At 40.7% G+C, this 24,373-nt stretch overlaps 1 protein-coding gene across 2 annotated transcripts in view; it reads right to left on the reverse strand.

Annotated features, from left to right (window-relative positions):
* FAM167A (family with sequence similarity 167 member A) overlaps positions 1–12,083 on the reverse strand; it is a 64,352-nt gene extending 52,269 nt beyond the window's left edge. For both annotated transcript variants that reach the window (XM_075860880.1, XM_075860879.1), the window contains exon 1: positions 11,809–12,083. The gene's annotated coding sequence lies outside the window, so the exon portion shown is untranslated. The remainder of the gene's footprint in view (positions 1–11,808) is intronic.
* Between the last annotated feature and the right edge of the window lie 12,290 nt (positions 12,084–24,373).

A 24,373-nucleotide genomic window follows, 5' to 3' on the forward strand; every position in this document is an offset into this window, starting at 1 on the left:
CAAGAATATAACTACTATAATACTGCTCCTATATACAAGAATCTAACTACTATAATACTGCCTCATATATACAAGAATATAACTACTATAATACTGTTCCCTATATACAAGAATATAACTACTATAATACTGCCCCCTATATACAAGAATATAACTACTGTAATACTACTCCCTATATACAAGAATATAACTACTGTAATACTACTCCCTATATACAAGAATATAACTACTATAATACTGCCTCCTATATACAAGAATATAACTACTATAATACTGTTCCCTATATACAAGAATATAACTACTATAATACTGCCCCCTATATACAAGAATATAACTACTGTAATACTACTCCCTATATACAAGAATATAACTACTGTAATATTACTCCCTATATACAAGAATATAACTACTATAATACTGCTCCTATATACAAGAATATAACTACTATAATACTGACCAATATATACAAGAATATAACTACTATAATACTGCTCCTATATACAAGAATATAACTACTATAATACTGCCCCCTACATACAAGAATATAACTACTATAATACTGCCCCCTATATACAAGAATATAAACTACTATAATACTACCTCCTATATACAAGAATATAACTACTATAATACTGTCCCTATATACAAGAATATAACTACTATAATAATGCCCCTATATACAAGAATATAACTACTATAATACTGCTCCTATGTACAAGAATATAACTACTATAATACTGCCCCTATATACAAGAATATAACAACTATAATACTGCTCCCTATATACAAGAATATAACTACTATAATACTGCCCCTATATACAGGAATATAACTACTATAATACTGCCCCTATATACAAGAATATAACTACTATAATACTGCCTCATATATACAAGATTATAACTACTATAATAATGCTCCTATATACAAGAATATAACTACTATAATACTGCCCCTATATACAAGAATATAACTACTATAATACTGCTCCCTATATACAAGAATATAACTACTATAATACTGCCCCCTATATACAAGAATATAACTACTATAATACTGCCCCTATATACAAGAATATAACTACTATAATACTGCTCCCTATATACAAGAATATAACTACTATAATACTGCCCCTATATACAGGAATATAACTACTATAATACTGCTCCTATGTACAAGAATATAACTACTATAATACTGCCCCTATATACAAGAATATAACTACTATAATACTGCTCCCTATATACAAGAATATAACTACTATAATACTGCCCCTATATACAGGAATATAACTACTATAATACTGCCCCTATATACAAGAATATAACTACTATAATACTGCCTCATATATACAAGATTATAACTACTATAATACTGCCCCTATATACAAGAATATAACTACTATAATACTGCCCCTATATACAAGAATATAACTACTATAATACTGCTCCCTATATACAAGAATATAACTACTATAATTCTGCCCCCTATATACAAGAATATAACTACTATAATACTGCCCCTATATACAAGAATATAACTACTATAATACTGCTCCCTATATACAAGAATATAACTACTATAATACTGCCCCTATATACAGGAATATAACTACTATAATACTGCTCCTATGTACAAGAATATAACTACTATAATACTGCCCCTATATACAAGAATATAACTACTATAATACTGCTCCCTATATACAAGAATATAACTACTATAATACTGCCCCCTATATACAAGAATATAACTACTATAATACTGCCCCTATATACAAGAATATAACTACTATAATACTGCTCCCTATATACAAGAATATAACTACTATAATACTGCCCCTATATACAGGAATATAACTACTATAATACTGCTCCTATGTACAAGAATATAACTACTATAATACTGCCCCTATATACAAGAATATAACTACTATAATACTGCTCCCTATATACAAGAATATAACTACTATAATACTGCCCCTATATACAGGAATATAACTACTATAATACTGCCCCTATATACAAGAATATAACTACTATAATACTGCCTCATATATACAAGATTATAACTACTATAATAATGCTCCTATATACAAGAATATAACTACTATAATACTGCTCCTATGTACAAGAATATAACTACTATAATACTGCCCCTATATACAAGAATATAACTACTATAATACTGCTCCCTATATACAAGAATATAACTACTATAATACTGCCCCTATATACAGGAATATAACTACTATAATACTGCCCCTATATACAAGAATATAACTACTATAATACTGCCTCATATATACAAGATTATAACTACTATAATACTGCCCCTATATACAAGAATATAACTACTATAATACTGCCCCTATATACAAGAATATAACTACTATAATACTGCTCCCTATATACAAGAATATAACTACTATAATTCTGCCCCCTATATACAAGAATATAACTACTATAATACTGCCCCTATATACAAGAATATAACTACTATAATACTGCTCCCTATATACAAGAATATAACTACTATAATACTGCCCCTATATACAGGAATATAACTACTATAATACTGCTCCTATGTACAAGAATATAACTACTATAATACTGCCCCTATATACAAGAATATAACTACTACAATACTGCTCCCTATATACAAGAATATAACTACTATAATACTGCCCCCTATATACAAGAATATAACTACTATAATACTGCCCCTATATACAAGAATATAACTACTATAATACTGCTCCCTATATACAAGAATATAACTACTATAATACTGCCCCTATATACAGGAATATAACTACTATAATACTGCTCCTATGTACAAGAATATAACTACTATAATACTGCCCCTATATACAAGAATATAACTACTATAATACTGCTCCCTATATACAAGAATATAACTACTATAATACTGCCCCTATATACAGGAATATAACTACTATAATACTGCCCCTATATACAAGAATATAACTACTATAATACTGCCTCATATATACAAGATTATAACTACTATAATAATGCTCCTATATACAAGAATATAACTACTATAATACTGCCCCTATATACAAGAATATAACTACTATAATACTGCTCCCTATATACAAGAATATAACTACTATAATACTGCCCCCTATATACAAGAATATAACTACTATAATACTGCCCCTATATACAAGAATATAACTACTATAATACTGCTCCCTATATACAAGAATATAACTACTATAATACTGCCCCTATATACAGGAATATAACTACTATAATACTGCTCCTATGTACAAGAATATAACTACTATAATACTGCCCCTATATACAAGAATATAACTACTATAATACTGCTCCCTATATACAAGAATATAACTACTATAATACTGCCCCTATATACAGGAATATAACTACTATAATACTGCCCCTATATACAAGAATATAACTACTATAATACTGCCTCATATATACAAGATTATAACTACTATAATAATGCTCCTATATACAAGAATATAACTACTATAATACTGCCCCTATATACAAGAATATAACTACTATAATACTGCTCCCTATATACAAGAATATAACTACTATAATACTGCCCCCTATATACAAGAATATAACTACTATAATACTGCCCCTATATACAAGAATATAACTACTATAATACTGCTCCCTATATACAAGAATATAACTACTATAATACTGCCCCTATATACAGGAATATAACTACTATAATACTGCTCCTATGTACAAGAATATAACTACTATAATACTGCCCCTATATACAAGAATATAACTACTATAATACTGCTCCCTATATACAAGAATATAACTACTATAAGGCTGGGTTCACACGTGGCGGAATTTCACTTAAATTCCGCTTCGGACACTCCGCAGCGTTAATCCGCAGCGGAGCCGTTTCTGCATTGACTTCCACTTCTATTTAGAAGTGTTCGTTTAGACGATGCGTAACATTCCGCTGCGGAGCATAGGCTGCGGAGCGGAATTTGGTGTCCGCAGCATGCTCTGTCTGTTGCGGAGCAGTGGCGGACTCATGGCGGAATTTCTCCATTGACTTCAATGGAGATTCTAAGTTCCGCAATGAAGTCCGCAGCTGTCATGCACATGTTATGTGTGCTGCGGATGCGTCTTGCTTTTTTGCCATGACATTTCTTCATTCTGGCTGGACCTATGTATTTCGAGGTCTACAGCCAGACTGAGGAAGTCAATGGGGCTCCCGTAATGACGGGAGCGTTGCTAGGAGAGGTCTGTAAATAGTCACTGTCCAGGGTGCTGAAAGAGTTAAGCGATCGGCAGTAACTGTTTCTGCACCCTGGACAGTGACTACCGATCCCAATATACAGCAACCTGTAAAAAAATATAAGTTCATACTTACCGAGAACTCCCTGCTTCTGTCTCCAGTCCGGCCTCCCAGGATGACGTTTCAGTCTAAGTGACGGCTGCAGCCAATCACAGGCCAAGCACAGGCTGCAGCGGTCACATGGACTTGCGCGTCATCCAGGGAGATCGGGCTGGATGCCGAAAGAGGGACGCGTCACCAAGACAACGGCCGGTAAGTATGAAATTCGTTTACTTTCACTAGGGAAAGTGCTGTCCCTTCTCTCTATCCTGCACTGATAGGGAGAAGGGAAGCACTTTTCCCGCAGTCCGCAGCAGCTAGTCCGCATCAATTTACTGCACATTCAGTGCAGATCCGCAGCAGAATCTGCAACGCAGATTCTGTGCGGCATTGATGCGGACAGTTGCGGACGAAATCCGCCACGTGTGGTCATGCCCTAATACTGCCTCATATATACAAGAATATAACTACTATAATAATGCTCCTATATACAAGAATATAACTACTATAATACTGCCCCTATATACAAGAATATAACTACTATAATACTGCCTCATATATACAATAATATAAATACTATAATACTGCCCCTATATACAAGAATATAACTACTATAATACTGCCCCTATATACAAGAATAAAACAACTGTAATACTGCCCCTATATACAAGAATATAACTACTATAATACTGCCCCTATATACAAGAATAAAACAACTGTAATACTTCCCCTATATACAAGAATATAACTACTATAATACTGCTCCTATATACAAGAATATAACAACTATAATACTGCCCCTATATACAAGAATATAACTACTATAATACTGCCCCCTATATACAAGAATATAACTACTTTAATACTGCCCCTATATACAAGAATATAACTACTATAATACTGCCCCCTATATACAAGAATATAACAACTATAATACTGCCCCTATATACAAGAATATAACTACTATAATACTGCCTCATATATACAGGAATATAACTACTATAATACTGATCCCTATATATAAGAATATAACTACTATAATACTGCCCCTATATACAAGAATATAACTACTATAATATTGCCCCTATATACAAGAATAGAACTACTATAATACTGCTCCTATACACAAGAATATAACTACTATAATACTGCCCCTATATACAAGAATATAACTACTATAATACTGTCCCTATATACAAGAATATAGCTACTATAATACTGCCCCTATATACAAGAATATAACTACTATAATACTGCCTCCCTATATACAAGAATATAACTACTATAATACTGCCTCCCTATATACAAGAATATAACTACTATAATACTGCCCCCTATATACAAGAATATAACTACTATAATACTGCTCCTATACACAAGAATATAACTACTATAATACTGCCCCTATATACAAGAATATAACTATTATAATACTGCCCCTATCTACAAGAATATAACTACTATAATACTGCCCCCTATATACATGAATATAACTACTATAATGCTGCTCCTGTATACAAGAATATAGCTACTATAATACTGCTCCTATATACAAGAATATAACTACTATAATACTGCCTCTATATATAAAAATATAACTACTATAATACTGCTCCTATATACAAGAATATAACTACTATAATACTGCTGCTATATACAAGAATATAACTATTATAATACTGCCCCCTATCTACAAGAATATAACTACTATAATACTGCCCCCTATATACATGAATATAACTACTATAATGCTGCTCCTGTATACAAGAATATAGCTACTATAATACTGCCCCCTATATACACAAATATAACTACTATAATACTGCCCCTATATGCAAGAATATAACTATTATAATAATGCCCCTATATACAAGAATAAAACTACTATAATACTGCCCCTATATACAAGAATATAACTACTATAATACTGCCCCTATGTACAAGAATATAACTACTATAATACTACCCCTATATACAAGAATATAACTACTATAATACTGCTCCTATGTACAAGAATATAACTACTATAATACTACCCCCTATACACAAGAATATAACTACTATAATACTGTCCCTATATATAAGAATATAGCTACTATAATACTGCCCCTATATACAAGAATATAACTACTATAATACTGCCTCCCTATATACAAGAATATAACTACTATAATACTGCCTCCCTATATACAAGAATATAACAACTATAATACTGACCAATATATACAAGAATATAACTACTATAATACTGCTCCTATACACAAGAATATAACTACTATAATACTGCCCCTATATACAAGAATATAACTACTATAATACTGTCCCTATATACAAGAATATAGCTACTATAATACTGCCCCTATATACAAGAATATAACTACTATAATACTGCCTCCCTATATACAAGAATATAACTACTATAATACTGCCTCCCTATATACAAGAATATAACTACTATAATACTGCCCCCTATATACAAGAATATAACTACTATAATACTGCTCCTATACACAAGAATATAACTACTATAATACTGCCCCTATATACAAGAATATAACTATTATAATACTGCCCCTATCTACAAGAATATAACTACTATAATACTGCCCCCTATATACATGAATATAACTACTATAACGCTGCTCCTGTATACAAGAATATAGCTACTATAATACTGCCCCCTATATACACAAATATAACTACTATAATACTGCCCCTATATGCAAGAATATAACTATTATAATAATGCCCCTATATACAAGAATATAACTACTATAATACTGCCCCTATATACAAGAATATATCTACTATAATACTGCCCCTATGTACAAGAATATAACTACTATAATACTACCCCTATATACAAGAATATAACTACTATAATACTGCTCCTATGTACAAGAATATAACTACTATAATACTACCCCCTATACACAAGAATATAACTACTATAATACTGTCCCTATATACAAGAATATAGCTACTATAATACTGCCCCTATATACAAGAATATAACTACTATAATACTGCCTCCCTATATACAAGAATATAACTACTATAATACTGCCTCCCAATATACAAGAATATAACAACTATAATACTGCTCCTATATACAGGAATATAACTACTATAATACTACCCCTATATACAAGACTATAACTACTATAATACTGCCCCTATATACAAGAATATAAGTACTACATTACTGTATAACTTGTATAATATTCTCCTTTTATTACACCTTCCTTTGTTACTATACGTCTTTATATCTCTAGTAATAGTACAGTTTATACTGAATGTGTTAATTTGAATTTTCTGTAAATCACAATAAATGATGTAGAGATTCTGATATTGATCGGAGAACTGTAACTCTTTACCTATATTTCTATATACAAGGTTATTTTGGTGATGTCGAATTACTACTGCTACCACTACTACTACTGATGTAGCAATAAAAAAAACTGATGTTGTCTCATGCCAGTTCCAGCCTGTTAAATATTAATACTGATCACTGTTCACAAATATTTATATATTTCATCCTATTGCTCTGGGTATAAATATTTTTTGCTTTTTGTATGTACACAGGGGCGGATTACAATGAGGGTAATCTGGGCACGTGCCCAGGACCCGAGGCTGAAAGGGAGCCTAGTACGCCCCGGTTCTCCCGAACTGGTTGTTAAAATTACAGCTGGTTCAGGGAACTGGGGTGAAGCGTGACCTCTCACCCCTATATACTATTGTATTGGCGTACTTAGGATGCGGATACAATTGATTACTATTGCGCTGGCGAGACGGAAACTCTCAGTTTCCGTCTCGCCATTTGGTGCTTTAACAAGGACACGGTCGGTGTGGTGCCATTAACACGCCGATTGCACCGTTAGCCCCAGATGAGGCTGCCTGGTTACTGACCAGTGCTATGTCGCAGGACGACGGTTGGCGGGAATATGGACAGGTGAGAATGTTTTTTTTTTCTGTGGGCAGCATTGGGGGCAATATCTTTAGGGGGCTATCTGTACTTGGCAATATCTACATTGGGCAATATCTACAGGGGGCATTCTTAGTGTGTGGTGTCTTACTTAACAGTGTTTGACACAATTTAGTTCATGGGGACAGAGTATGGGTCTATTATATTCAGGGGCACGGTGTATAGTACTATTGTATTCAGTGGCGCAGTGTGTGATACTATTATATTCAGGGACATAGAGTGTGGCACTATGAGAATTTTATCTTCATTTATAGGTGCGGAAATGTTGGAAAAGTGAGGAGCCGAAGGCATCTGAGCTGCAAACTCTGCAGAAATTGGCTGTGGCTGGGAGAAGTCATCATAGAGGTCTGGATCAGAAGGAAAAGAAAAGAGAAAAAGAACAAAAAAAAATCTGAGGTGTCACCTGTGAGTCACTTAATGTAAATGTTTATTCTCCCTGTGACTGATCAGTTCTGTAGTCACTGTGTGATCTGCAGCGAGATGATGGGTGTATTGTACATTTTTGTGAAACAGCAACACCCAGTATATCCTCATCATTTTTCAGGCTACACTGGGAGCTGTCGTTTTATGCCGTAGAAACTTATATGGCAGGGGGTGAACTGAATTTGCAAATGATCTCTGTACTGAGCTGTATTTTTGCTGGTGCTGTATATATGTACTGACTTTTGTTCCAGTGCTGTATATATGTACTGACCTTGGTTCTGGCACTGTACATATCTACTGAGCTTGGTTCTGGGGCTATATATATGCACTGTGCTTAGTTCTGCCACTATATATATGTACTGAACTTTGGTTCTGACGCTGTATATATGTACTGAGCTTTGCTCTGGTGCTGTATATAGGGACTGAGCTTGGTTCTGGGGCTGTATATTTGTACTGAGCTTTGTTCTGGTGCTGTATATATGTACTAAGCTTGGTTCTGGAGTTATATATATGTACTGAGCTTGATTCTGATGCAGTATTTATGTACTGAGCTTGGTTCTTGTGCTGTATATATGTACTAAGCTTGGTTCTGGCACTGTATATATCTACTGAGCTTGGTTCTGGGGCTGTATATATGTACTGCGCTTAGTTCTGGCACTATATATATGTACTGAACTTGTTCTGGTGCTGTATATATGTACTGAGCTTGGTTCTAGTGCTGTATATAGGGACTGAGCTTTGTTCAGGGGCAGTATATATGTACTGAGCTTTGTTCTGGTGCGGTATTTATGTACTGAGCTTGGTTCTGGTGCTGTATATATGTACTAAGCTTGGTTCTGGTGCTGTATATATCTACTGAGCTTTGTTCTGGGGTGTATATATGTACTGAGCTTGGTTTAGGTGCTGTATTTATGTATTGAGCTTGGTTCTGCTGCTGTATTTATGTACTTAGCTTGGTTCTGGTGCTGTATATATGTACTGAGCTTTGTTCTGGTGCTGTATTTATGTACTGAGCTTTGTTCTGCTGCTGTATTTATCTAATGAGCTTTGTTCTGGCACTGTATATATGTACTGAGCTTTGTTCTGGTGCTGTATTTATGTACTGAGCTTTGTTCTGGTGCTGTACTTATGTACTGAGCTTGTTCTGGCACTGTATACATGTACTGAACTTTGTTCTGGTGCAGTCTTTATGAACTGAGCTTTGTTCTGGTGCTGTATTTATGTACTGAGCTTTGTTCTGGTGCTGTATTTATGTACTGAGCTTTGTTCTGGTGCTGTATTTATGTAATGAGCTTTGTTCTGGTGCTGTATATATATACACTGAGCTTTGTTCTGGGGCTGTATATATGTAGATATTTACCTTATCTTAAGATAAAAGTAGATGTTACTTTTACCTTAAGATAAGGTAAATATATACAGTAAAAACGAAACCCCAAAAAATATGGAGGAATCGCAGTTTTTTCCAATTCAACCATTATATGGTACTTTAAATGGTGCCAATAAAAACTACAGCTCCTCCCGCAAAAAAATAATGCTTCACACACCACTCCAGTGACGTAAAATTGGAAAAGTTATGGCTCTAGGAAGGAGGCGAGTGAAAATGAGAAATGGCTGGTACTTTAAGGGGTTAAACAATAGAGACTGGTTCTTTGTATTCATGCACAGCAGATTTATTTTTTTCCCAGAAACCACTAACAATTTAAAGCTCCTGACCTCTTTACGGGTCCCAAAGTATTCTGCTCTCTCTCTTCTGTATGGCTCATTCTGCTTTTACAGCGAATTCAAACCCGTGCCAGATCTGTAGCCGCCTAAACAGAAATCTGCAGATATATTCGGTGCAGCGTCTTCAGAGTTGGAGGGGGGGGGGTGTGCTCTATAACAGTTAAAAACCAGGAGAATGGAAATCCCTACAGCTCTGGATTCTAGTCGAAATGCTCCTGCTTGTATAGGGAGTCATACATATAATACGATGATATTAGGGAATTGCTATTCATGCAATTCCCTAACATATAACCTTAGGTTTTCCACTTTAAAAAAATGTTTTCCTGTTATATTTAAATGAACCTTATTTCATCTATAATGTCCTCTTCTGTAAACTTACATTCTACTTTGTCTTTCAATTCTAAACTATTTTTAAGTTATCGGCTTGCTGTCAGTGAATGGAAACCTTCATGTTTAAATCCAGAGGCTAAAACTCAGTTCGCACTTGCAGTCAGGGTTCCAGCTGAGCTTTTGTCAGACTTTCCTAGATTTTTATGGCAAGAAAGCACAGTCTGCCGCGCTATTCCTGGCGCAAAAAATAACAGAACACAAATGAACCCCATTATATTTAATGTAGTCCATTAAAATTTGTTGGTATCCATTGAGAAAAGAATCTGGCACAGCTATCATCGCTGCATTATAAACTGAACCACGACACTTTGAACAGAGCTTTAAAAAACTCCCCTTGCCCTAGTCCTGCTCACACAGCTGATAGGTTTGTTACAATGTATAAATCCAGGTATGCTCAGAGCCCAGGACAGGAGAGAGAGATTTCTGCTGCTGCTGCCTGTGTTTTGCTTCCAAATAAATCTGCCTAAATTTATACATTGTAACAACCCTCAGCTGTGTCAGCAGGGCTAGGACTAAATGGCAATTTAACCTCTGCTGGCAACTATTAAATGTTTCCATTCACTGATGGTAAGCAGAGATTTTTAAAAATGATAAGGAATTGATACACAAAGACGATGAGAAGATTGTAGAACTTTTCACTATGCGATTAAGCAGAAAACAAAGACATTGGACGTGATCAAGACAGAATTAGGCGACACGAGAGATAAAGAAGAAGAATTTTTATAAAATGACGTGATGCTGTAGACATGGCAAGCGGAGGCTGGCACCGGATGCCATTGACGGGCATCAGGACACACTGCTGGACGATATTGGACTTAGTCTCATGAGAGATGGTTTTTGCCTTCTTCTGGATCAACAGGGGTTTTGTGAACATGAAAGGTTGTAGTCAATGGAGATGTGTTATTCGTGGCTGCACGTACCTGGAGCGGCATCTGGGAGGATCGGGCGTCTCACACATCCGCGCTGCGCGTCTGTTCCTTGGGATGTGGCGTTCAGGAGATGCTCAGTCTGTATTCCCTCCCAGCCTCCAGGTCATTGTGGCCGCCGTGTCTTCTCCCAGTCTGCATTCACTCCGAGTTGTACCTCCCTATTTTCTATGTGTCCCTTTTTTTTTTTCAAATGACTTTTTGTTGCGTCAGGATAGTTGCCAGGAGACAGAAGAGCGATTCCAAATCTGCCTCTCTGTCCTTTTCATTCACAGAGGCTGAGGACACAAATCTACATTGTACCTCCCTGCAGAGGCCGAGCGTTGCTTGGGTCCTATGTTCTGTCATGTTCTCTCCCACAGTCATACAAAAAGGTTTCAGAGGGGAAGGAGCTTCCCTCATATCACAAATAATAGTCCTTGTTCAAGAATATGTCAGCTTTCCTGCTAGGCAATATGTTCTACTTCAATAGTGAAAGAACCGCAAGTCTCAGCATGGTCTGATAGCTAAAGGCTTATAACTCCTCAGCAGGTAGGTGTATCCTCAAACCACCAAATGCCTGTAGCTGCCCAGCACCTGGAGAGAAGCACATTGTGTGCGCCTGACATGAAGCCCTGTATTCATGTAATTATTCATCAGGTTGATTTGGACCGTAAGGGCATGGCCCCACGTGGCGATTTTCTTCCGCAACTGTCCGCATCAATGCCGCACAGAATCTGCGTTGCAGATTCTGTTGCGGATCTGCCCAACATGTGCAGTAAATTGATGCGGACTAGCCGCTGCGTATTGAGGTGAAAGTACTTCCCTTCTCTGTATCAGTGCAGGATAGAGAGAAGGGACAGCACTTTCCCTAGTGAAAGTAAAAGAATTTCATACTTACCGGCCGTTGTCTTGGTGACGCGTCCCTCTTTCGGCATCCAGCCCGACCTCCCTGGATCACGCGGAAGTCCATGTGACCGCTGCAGCCTGTGATTGGCCTGTGATTGGCTGCAGCCTGTGATTGGCCTGTGATTGGCTGCAGCCGTCACTTAGACTGAAACGTCATCCTGGGAAGCCGGACTGGAGACAGAAGCAGGGAGTTCTCGGTAAGTATGAACTTCTATTTTTTTTACAGGTTGATGTATATTGTGATCGGTAGTCACTGTCCAGGGTGCAGAAACAGTTACTGACGATCGCTTAACTCTTTCAGCACCCTGGACAGTGACTATTTACTGACGTCGCCTAGCAACGCTCCCGTAATTATGGGTGCACACACGTAGTCACCCGTAATTACGGGAGCCCCATTGACTTCCTCAGTCTGGCTGTAGACCTAGAAATACATAGGTCCAGCCAGAATGAAGAAATGTCATGTTAAAAAACGAATAAGCTCCGCAGCACACATAACATGTGCATTACATCTGCGGACTTCATTGCGGAATTTTGAATCTCCGTTGAAGTAAATGGAGAAATTCCGCAATGAGTCCGCAACAAGTCCGCCACACGTCCAAATCAACCATTATATGCTGCGGACACCAAATTCCGCACCGTAGCCTATGCTACGCAGTGGAATTGTCCGCAACGTGCAAACGAACCCAACCACAAAGCTGTGTAAGGCAATGGAGAAACGGGTCCGCTGCGGATTTCCAGAGCAATTCTACTACGTCTGGCCATGCCCTTATAGTAGTTATATTCTTGTATATAGGGGCAGTATTATAGTAGTTATATTCTTGTATATAGGGGCAGTATTATAGTAGTAATATTCTTGTATATAGGGGCAGTATTATAGTAGTTATATTCCTGTATATAGGGGCAGTATTATAGTAGTTATATTCTTGTATATAGGAGCAGTATTATAGTAATTATATTCTTGTATATGGGTGCAGTATTATAGTAGTTATATTCTTGTATATAGGCACAGTATTATAGTAGTTATATTCTTGTATATAGGAGGCAGTATTATAGTAGTTATATTCTTTTACATAGGGGCAGTATTATAGCAGTTATATTCTTGTATATAGGAGCAGTATTATAGTAGTTATATTCTTGGATATAGGGGGCAGTATTATAGTAGTTATATTCTTGTATATAGGAGCAGTATTATAGTAGTTATATTCTTGTTTATAGGGGCAGTATTATAGTAGTTATATTCTTGTATATAGGGGCAGTATTATAGTAGTTATATTCTTTTATATAGGGGCAGTATTATAGTAGTTATATTCTTGTATATAGGGAACAGTATTATAGTAGTTATATTCTTGTATATAGGGGCCGTATTATAGTATTTATATTCTTGAATATAACTACTATAATACTGCCCCTATATACAACAATATAACTACTATAATACTGCATCCTATATACAAGAATATAACTACTATAATACTGCCCTCTATGTCCAAGAATATAACTACTATAATACTGCCCCTATATACAAGAATATAACTACTATAATACTGCCCCCTATATACAAGAATATAACTACTATAATACTGCCCCTATGTACAAGAATATAACTACTATAATACTACCCCTATATACAAGAATATAACTACTATAATACTGCCCCCTATGTGCAAGAATATAACTACTATAATACTTCCCCTATATACAAGAATATAACTACTATAATACTGCCCCCCTATATACAAGAATATAACTACTAGAATACTGCCCCCTATGTGCAAGAATATAACTACTATAATACTTCCCCTATATACAAGAATATAACTACTATAATACTGCCCCCTATATACAAGAATATAACTACTAGAATACTGCCTCCTATATACAAGAATACAACTACTATAATACTGCTCCTATATACAAGAATATAACTACTATAATACTGCTCCTATATACAAGAATATAACTACTATAATACTGCCCCCTATATACAAGAATATAACTACTATAATACTGCTCCTATATACAAGAATATAACTTCTATAATACTGCCTCCTATATACAAGAATATAACTACTATAATACTGCCTCCTATATACAAGAATATAACTACTATAATACTGATCCTATATACAAGAATATAACTACTATAACACTGCCTCCTATATACAAGAATATAACTACTATAATACTTCCCCTATATAAAAGTATATAACTACTATAATACTGCCCCCAATATACAAGAATATAACTACTATAATACTGCCTCTATATACAAGAATATAACTACTATAATACTGCTCCTATATACAAGAATATAACTACTATAATACTGCCCCTATGTACAAGAATATAACTACTATAACACTGCTCCTATATACAAGAATATAAATACTATAATACTGCTCCCTATATACAAGAATATAACTACTATAATACTACTCCTATGTACAAGAATATAACTACTGTAATACTGCTCCTATATACAAGAATATAACTACTATAATACTGCCTCCTATATACAAGAATATAACTACTATAATACTACTCCTATGTACAAGAATATAACTACTATAATACTGCCCCCTATATACAAGAATATAACTACTATAATACTGCCTCCTATATACAAGAATATAACTACTATAATACTGCCTCTATATACAAGAATATAACTTCTATAATACTGTTCCTATATACAAGAATATAACTACTATAATACTGCCTCCTATATGCAAGAATATAACTACTATAATACTGCTCCTATATACAAGAATATAACTACTATAATACTGCTCCTATATACAAGAATATAACTAGTATAATACTGCCCCCTATGTACAAGAATATAACTACTATAATACTGCTCCTATATACAAGAATATAACTACTATAATACTGCCTCCTATATACAAGAATATAACTACTATAATACTGCTCCTATGTACAAGAATATAACTACTATAATACTGCCCCTATACAAGAATATAACTACTATAATACTGCTCCTATGTACAAGAATATAGCTACTATAATACTGCTCCTATATACAAGAATATAACTACTATAATACTGCCCCCTATATACAAGAATATAACTACTATAATACTGCTCCTATATACAAGAATATAACTACTATAATACTGCCCCCTATATACAAGAATATAACTACTATAATACTGCCCCCTATATACAAGAATATAACTACTATAATACTGCCTCCTATATACAAGAATATAACTACTATAATACTGCCTCCTATATACAAGAATATAACTACTATAAGGCCAGATTCACATGAGCGTGTTCGGTCCGTGATATACTGTCCGCATGTTGGCCGCATTTTCCAGACCGAACTCACTGCAGAGAGCCGGGCTCCTAGCAGCATAGTTATCTATGACGCTAGGAGTCCGTAGTCATATATGTATAGATTGTGTTATAATGGTGATCATGGTTATATGGCATTACAGAGTGGAGGAGTAATGGATCACTGCTCTGGTGGAATGATTAATACTCTCATCAGTGTAGGACTTGTCTGCACTTGTAAGAACACAATGGACCATCACAAACTCCAGGTCATTTACAGAAAAGCCAGTAACAAATGTCACATAACGCCGCATTACTTATACTTACCTGTCCCCTGATCGTACTCTTTGCTGCCCATAATCCATTTTATACCCTTCTACCTGTGTGATTTATAATCCAATGTACAATGCTCAACACCTACCAACCTTTATCTTTCATAAGGCTATGTGCACACACAAACTCAAAAACGTCTCAAAATACAGAGCTGTTTTCAAGGGAAAACAGCTCCTGATTTTCAGACGTTTTTTGAGCCAATATTGCGGCGTTTTTTGCTGCGTTTTTACGGCCGTTTTTGTAGCTTTTTTCAATAGAGTCTATGAAAAACGGCTCCAAAACGTCCCAAGAAGTGACCTGCACTTCTGTTCCATCAGGTCGTTTTTCAATGTGATTTTTCACATTGCAATCAATGGGCAGATGTTTGGAGGCGTTCTGCTTCCGATTTTTCGGCCGTTTGAACATACCCTTACTCACCAAATGTTTCTCTGCACCCACTGAGGTTTATCAATAATAATCGACCTACAACCTTATACTGCTCTACATCTACCTATCTGTATCACTCATATCCTACCTTAGGGCATGGCCAGACGTAGCGGATTTGCTCTGGAATTCCGCTGCGGACACTCCGCAGCGGAAATCCGCAGCGTACACATTTCTCCATTGCCTTCCACAGCTTTGTGGTTGGGTTCATTTGCACGTTACGGACAATTCCGCTGCGGAGCATAGGCTGCGGTGCGGAATTTGGTGTCCGCAGCATACAATGGTTGTTGCGGACGTGTAGCGGACTTGTTGCGGACTCATTGCGGAATTTCTCCATTGATTTCAATGGAGATTCTAAGTTCCTCAATGAAGTCCGCAGATGTCATGTACATGTTATGTGTGCTGCGGAGCGTATTGGTTTTACTAACATGACATTTCTTCATTCTGGCTGGACCTATGTATTTCTAGGTCTACAGCCAGACTGAGGAAGTCAATGGGGCTCCCGTAATTACGGGTGACTACGTGTGTGCACCCATAATTACGGGAGCGTTGCTAGGCGACGTCAGTAAATAGTCACTGTCCAGGGTGCTGAAAGAGTTAAGCGATCGTCAGTAACTGTTTCTGCACCCTGGACAGTGACTACCGATCCCAATATACAGCAACCTGTAAAAAAAATAGAAGTTCATACTTCCCTAGAACTCCCTGCTTCTTCCTCCAGTCCGGCTTCCCAGGATGACGTTTCAGTCTAAGTGACGGCTGCAGCCAATCACAGGCCAATCACAGGCTGCAGCCAATCACAGGCCAATCACAGGCTGCAGCGGTCACATGGACTGCCGCGTCATCCAGGGAGGTCGGGCTGGATGCCGAAAGAGGGACGCGTCACCAAGACAACGGCCGGTAAGTATGAATTTCTTTTACTTTCACTAGGGAAAGTGCTGTCCCTTCTCTCTATCCTGCACTGATAGAGAGAAGGGAAGTACTTCACCTCAATACGCAACGGCTAGTCCGCATCAATTTAATGCCCATTTTGGGCAGATCCGCAACAGAATCTGCAACGCAGATTCTGTGCGGCCTTGATGCAGACAGTTGCGGAAGAAATCCGCCACGTCTGGGTATGCCCTAATACTGCTCTACATCTACCTACCTGTATCACTCATATCCTACCTTATACTCGTCTACATAGTGGAAAATGTAATGTTAGCATTACTGGTGGTCTAGAGCAGTGATGGGGGTTAAAGGGGTTATTCCACGAGGGATATTTTGTTAATTTTAATAAAAGTACCATATTTTAAACACATTTTGTATTTAAGTTCAATTTGTAAAATGATTCACTGAAAAATTATTCCATTTGGCGCCATCTTGTGTTAAAAGTATATAACAATGTGTACGTCCACCTACTGAGCTGAGTGCTGGTAGACAAGCCTGCTCAGTCACTCTCCCCACAGCCAAATGAAAAAGCTTTCTTCTTGTCAGGGAAGGACCAAAGCTTCCGCAGTAATATGGCAGTATAGCGGAGGAGACTCCTTCTATTAAGCTTGTCAGGGAAGGAGCAGAGCCTCTGCAGTATTATGGCATTATAGCGGAGGAGACTCCTTCTATTCAGCTTGTCAGGGAAGGAGCAGAGCCTCTGTAGTATTATCAAACAGAGAAGCAAAAGGCACGGCGCCACATGGTGCAGGTCAATAGAGTAAAGGGAGAGTCATAAACAAGATCTGTTATGCTCACCCCGTTGATGTGTAATAAAAGCAGTAGTAAATCAGTCCACTTCGTGCTGCTGCCAGGATCCAAACCGGTAAACCAAAATGGTTACCGCTAGTTAGAACATATGGACAGAAAGAAAAAAAAGGAGGATCCTATAGGGCGCTGCTGCGTGGTTATTGCGGATGATCAATGATAACAAGTATAGAAGTAAGAACAGATATTTATTAGAACATTAAGGCTACGCGTTTCGATGCTGTACTAGCGTCTTCCTCAGGCTTGAGGAAGATGCTAGTACAGCGTCGAAACGCGTAGCCTTAATGTTCTAATAAATATCTGTTCTTACTTCTATACTTGTTATCATCGATCATCCGCAATAACCATGCAGCAGCACCCTATAGGATCCTCCTTTTTTTCCTTTCTGTCCATATGTTCTGTAGTATTATGGCCGTATAGCGGAGGAGACTCCTTCTATTCAGCTTGTCAGGGAAGGAGCAGAGCCTCTGCAGTATTATGGCATTATAGCGGAGGAGACTCCTTCTATTCAGCTTGTCAGGGAAGGAGCAGAGCCTCTGTAGTATTATGGCAGTATAGCGGAAGAGACTCCTTCTATTCAGCTTGTCAGGGAAGGAGCAGAGCCTCTGTAGTATTATGGCAGTATAACGGAAGAGACTCCTTTTTCTCAGCTTGTTAGGATTGTAAAACTGGATTGTACAGTAAGAAGGGACTATATTGTCAGCTGTCAGAAGAGGATGGAGACGGATTCTTACTAAAGCCCCTGCCTTAGCAGCACAGATTAGCAGCAGCACCGAGAAGGACACAGGGTAGCAAAAGATGATAAAATAGGTAGTTTATATGCTAGAAACTCTGCAAATTATTTTAAAACAGCTATTAAAAGCATTTAAGGACTTTTTGCATGCAAATAATTATTGGGATCACCCCTCTAATGGTTAATCCCTGGATAGTTTAGAGCAGTGAAAGTGTAATGCAATGCCTAGGCAGTGTAAGGCCTATGTGTGCGGGGCAGTTGTGGAAAGATGCAATGAAGACCAAGATGATTGCCAAAGTCTCTTTACTGAGACCGGCGTTACTCTCACACAGCGGCCAAAGCAACAGAAACAAAACCGCTTTCAGCAGAACAAGCGAGATGTCATTTCAACTTGTGCGCGGGATGGCTCCTGCCCGTCTATCACGCCATCTCACACGGGGAGACTCCTGCTCTTCCACCACGCCTTCTCACACGACACGATGAACCTCCTGCCCTTCCACCACGCCATCTCACACGGGGAGACTCCTGCCCGTCCACCACGTCATCTCACACGATGAACCTCCTGCCCGTCCACCACGCCATCTCACACGGGGAGACTCCTGCCCGTCCACCACGCCATCTCACACGGGGAGATTCCTGCCCGTCCACCACGCCATCTCACACGGGGAGATTCCTGCCCGTCCACCACGCCATCTCACACGGGGAGACTCCTGCCCATCCACCACGTCATCTCACACGATGAACCTCCTGTCCGTCCACCACGCCATCTCACACGGGGAGACTCCTGCCCGTCCACCACGTCATCTCACACGGGGAGATTCCTGCCCGTCCACCACGCCATCTCACACGGGGAGATTCCTGCCCGTCCACCACGTCATCTCACACGGGGAGACTCCTGCTCGTCCACCACGCCATCTCACACGGGGAGACTCCTGCCCGTCCACCACGCCATCTCATATGGGGAGACTCCTGCCCGTCCACCACGCCATCTCACACGGGGAGACTCCTGCCCGTCCACCACGTCATCTAACACGATGAACCTCCTGCCCGTCCACAACGCCATCTCACACGGGGAGACTCCTGCCCGTCCACCACGTCATCTAACACGATGAACCTCCTGCCCGTCCACCACGCCATCTCACACGGGGAGACTCCTGCCCGTCCACCACGTCATCTCACACGATGAACCTCCTGCCCGTCCACTACGCCATTTCACACGGCGAGACTCCTGCCCGTCCACCAAGCCATCTCACACGGAGAGACTCCGGCCCGTCCACCACGTCATCTCACACGATGAACCTCCTGCCCGTCCACTACGCCATTTCACACAGGGAGACTCCTGCCCGTCCACCACGTCATCTCACACGGCGAGACTCCTGCCCGTCCACCACGCCATCTCACATGGGGAGACTCCTGCCCGTCCACCACGCCATCTCACACGGGGAGACTCCTACCCGTCCACCACGCCATCTCACACGGAGAGACTCCTGCCCGTCCACCACGCCATCTCACACGATGAACCTCCTGCCCGTCCACTACGCCATTTCACACAGGGAGACTCCTGCCCGTCCACCACGTCATCTCACACGGCGAGACTCCTGCCCATCCACCACGCCATCTCACACGGGGAGACTCCTGCCCGTCCACCACGTCATCTCACACGATGAACCTCCTGCCCGTCCACTACGCCATTTCACACAGGGAGACTCCTGTCCGTCCACCACGCCATCTCACACGGGGAGACTCCTGCCCGTCCACCACGCCATCTCACACGGGGAGACTCCTGCCCGTCCACCACGCCATCTCACACGGGGAGACTCCTGCCCGTCCACCACGCCATCTCACACGGGGAGACTCCTGCCCGTCCACCACGTCATCTCACACGATGAACCTCCTGCCCGTTCACCACACCATCTCACACGGGGAGACTCCTGCCCGTCCACCAGGCCATCTCACACGGGGAGACTTCTGCCCGTCCACCAGGCCATCTCACACGGGGAGACTCCTGCCCGTCCACCACGCCATCTCACACGGGGAGACTCCTGCCCTTCCAAAACGCCATCTCACACGATGAACCTCCTGCCCGTCCACTACGCCATTTCACACAGGGAGACTCCTGCCCGTCCACCACGTCATCTCACACGGCGAGACTCCTGCCCGTCCACCACGCCATCTCACACGGGGAGACTCCTGCCCGTCCACCACGTCATCTCACACGATGAACCTCCTGCCCGTCCACTACGCCATTTCACACAGGGAGACTCCTGCCCGTCCACAAAGCCATCTCACACGGGGAGACTCCAGCCCGTCCACCACGTCATCTCTCACGATGAACCTCCTGCCCGTCCACTACGCCATTTCACACAGGGAGACTCCTGCCCGTCCACCACGTCATCTCACACGGCGAGACTCCTGCCCGTCCACCACGCCATCTCACACGGGGAGATTCCTGCCCGTCCACCACGCCATCTCACACGGGGAGACTCCTGCCCGTCCACCACGCCATCTCACACGGAGAGACTCCTGCCCATTCACCACGCCATCTCACACGATGAACCTCCTGCCCGTCCACTACGCCATTTCACACAGGGAGACTCCTGCCCGTCCACCACGTCATCTCACACGGCGAGACTCCTGCCCATCCACCACGCCATCTCACACGGGGAGACTCCTGCCCGTCCACCACGTCATCTCACACGATGAACCTCCTGCCCGTCCACTACGCCATTTCACACAGGGAGACTCCTGTCCGTCCACCACGCCATCTCACACGGGGAGACTCCTGCCCGTCCAACACGCCATCTCACACGGGGAGACTCCTGCCCGTCCACCACGCCATCTCACACGGGGAGACTCCTGCCCGTCCACCACGCCATCTCACACGGGGAGACTCCTGCCCGTCCACCACGCCATCTCACACGGGGAGACTCCTGCCCGTCCACCACGTCATCTCACACGATGAACCTCCTGCCCGTTCACCACACCATCTCACACGGGGAGACTCCTGCCCGTCCACCACTCATCTCACACGACGAGACTCCTGCCCGTCCACCACGCCATCTCACACGGGGAGACTCCTGCCCGTCCACCACGTCATCTCACACGTTGAACCTCCTGCCCGTCCACTACGCCATTTCACACAGGGAGACTCCTGCCCGTCCACCACGTCATCTCACACGGCGAGACTCCTGCCCGTCCACCACGCCATCTCACACGGGGAGACTCCTGCCCGTCCACCACGTCATCTCACACGATGAACCTCCTGCCCGTCCACCACGCCATCTCACACGGGGAGACTCCTGCCCGTCCACCACGCTGTCTCACACGGGGAGACTACTGCCCGTCCACCACGCCATCTCACACAGGGAGGCTCCTGCGCGTCCACCATGCCATCTCACACGGGGAGACTCCTGCCCGTCCACAATGCCATCTCACACGGGGAGGCTGCTGCCCGTCCACCATGCCATCTCACACGGGAAGGCTCCTGCCTGGCTTCTAACTGTCAGCCACACAATCACGTCGAGGTATTTGACCGTCACCTGCCGGTAATGCTCCGGACCCACTCCTGGTCATGGCCCTGACTCGAATGCATCTCTCACAGCTGCTCCCTCACTCTGGTCATAGCTCACGGATTGAACCCCAGCCTGACCACCATCTTAGGGGGATTGCCGCACTATAACAGCACTGAGGACGTTACCAGCGTGGCCATGCTGCATACTTATGCTGGGGGCAGTGCTTCAAATTTATAAGGTGGAAATTCCCACCAAACAGGATTTAGTGTTCGTGCTATGCCCATAGTGAGACAGCAAGATGTGCTGTGAGCTGTAATTTAAATAGGACGTACCCCAGTATCAGCGTGGAGTGCCCAAGACTCCATCCTACTGGCGGGTGAGCCATCTATCATTACCTGCTTGAGCCAAGCTGTGCCAACTTCAAGAATGGTGCCTTTCGCTTTTTTTGCTGAAAAGTGTTGTGTTTCTGTTGCTGTGGTCGTGTGTAACTACTTGGCACATTGGCCTCACACCACCCAGGACGAGCATTACACAGGGGTTAATGGTTGAATCCCTGGTGTTCTAGAACAATTAAGGTCTAAATTATACATTTACTGGTGGTCTAGGGCAGTGACGGGGTTAATGGTTATATCTCTGGTGGTCTAGGGCAATGAAGCGGTTATGGTAGAGTCTCCGATGATGGGCATCAGTGCAGAGCAGGAGACAGGACAGTGCGCCTCTGATTTCATAGCTGCACAGTTCCCTCTATAGTGGGGCAGGGAGCTCAGTGTAAATGACAACTCTGCCTGGAAAAGACGCTGGTCCAGCATAGAAACGCATTGTATGGTTGTCCAAATAAAGTATTCAGAATGTAGAACTACAATTTCATCGTTCTTTGACGCATGGTTGTCCGTCCTGAAGTCAGAGCTGATAGAAGCCCTCAGATCCATACTCCTTCCTGTAGCGTCCCAACGGGTCATCCAACACCCCAAGAAAATCTACAAGCAGGAGAGCAAAGGACTATTCGCCAGCTGTAAGACAGTTCAACCATATTGGCTTTGTAAAAAAAAACATTAGGGCACATGGTTGTCATAGAGGGGTCGCCCATTTAGGATCCCCTCTATAGCCCTCTTGAGCAGCCGATATGGGCAAAAATCCTACAGCAGGTCAGGACCGGCTTTAGGGGTATGGAACCTGTGCACCAAAGATAGCCTTGCACCTGAGGCAAGTGACCACCACATATCATAATTAATTGTATATCAGTATTATTCAGATATTATATAGCACTGTTATTAGAATTTGGTATGTATGGAGCTGTTATTTGGTCAATGTATGGTAGTATTATGTGAGCACTGTATGGTGATATTATTTTGTCACTATATAATGGTATTATTTGAATACTGTATGGTGGTATTATTTGAGCACTGTATAACGGTATTATTTCAGCAGTGTATGATGGTTATATTTGGTCACTATATAATGGTATTATTTCAGCACTGCATAGTGGTATTATATTAGCACTGTATGGCAGTATTTGAGCACTGTATGATGGTATTATTTGAGCACTGTATGCTAGTATTTTCTGAGCATTGTATGGTTTTAAACACTGTATAGTAGTATTATTTGAGCATTGTATGGTGGTATTATTATTTGGTCA

The sequence above is a fragment of the Rhinoderma darwinii genome, chromosome 4 (assembly GCF_050947455.1).
Source record: "Rhinoderma darwinii isolate aRhiDar2 chromosome 4, aRhiDar2.hap1, whole genome shotgun sequence".
NCBI lineage: Eukaryota > Metazoa > Chordata > Amphibia > Anura > Rhinodermatidae > Rhinoderma > Rhinoderma darwinii.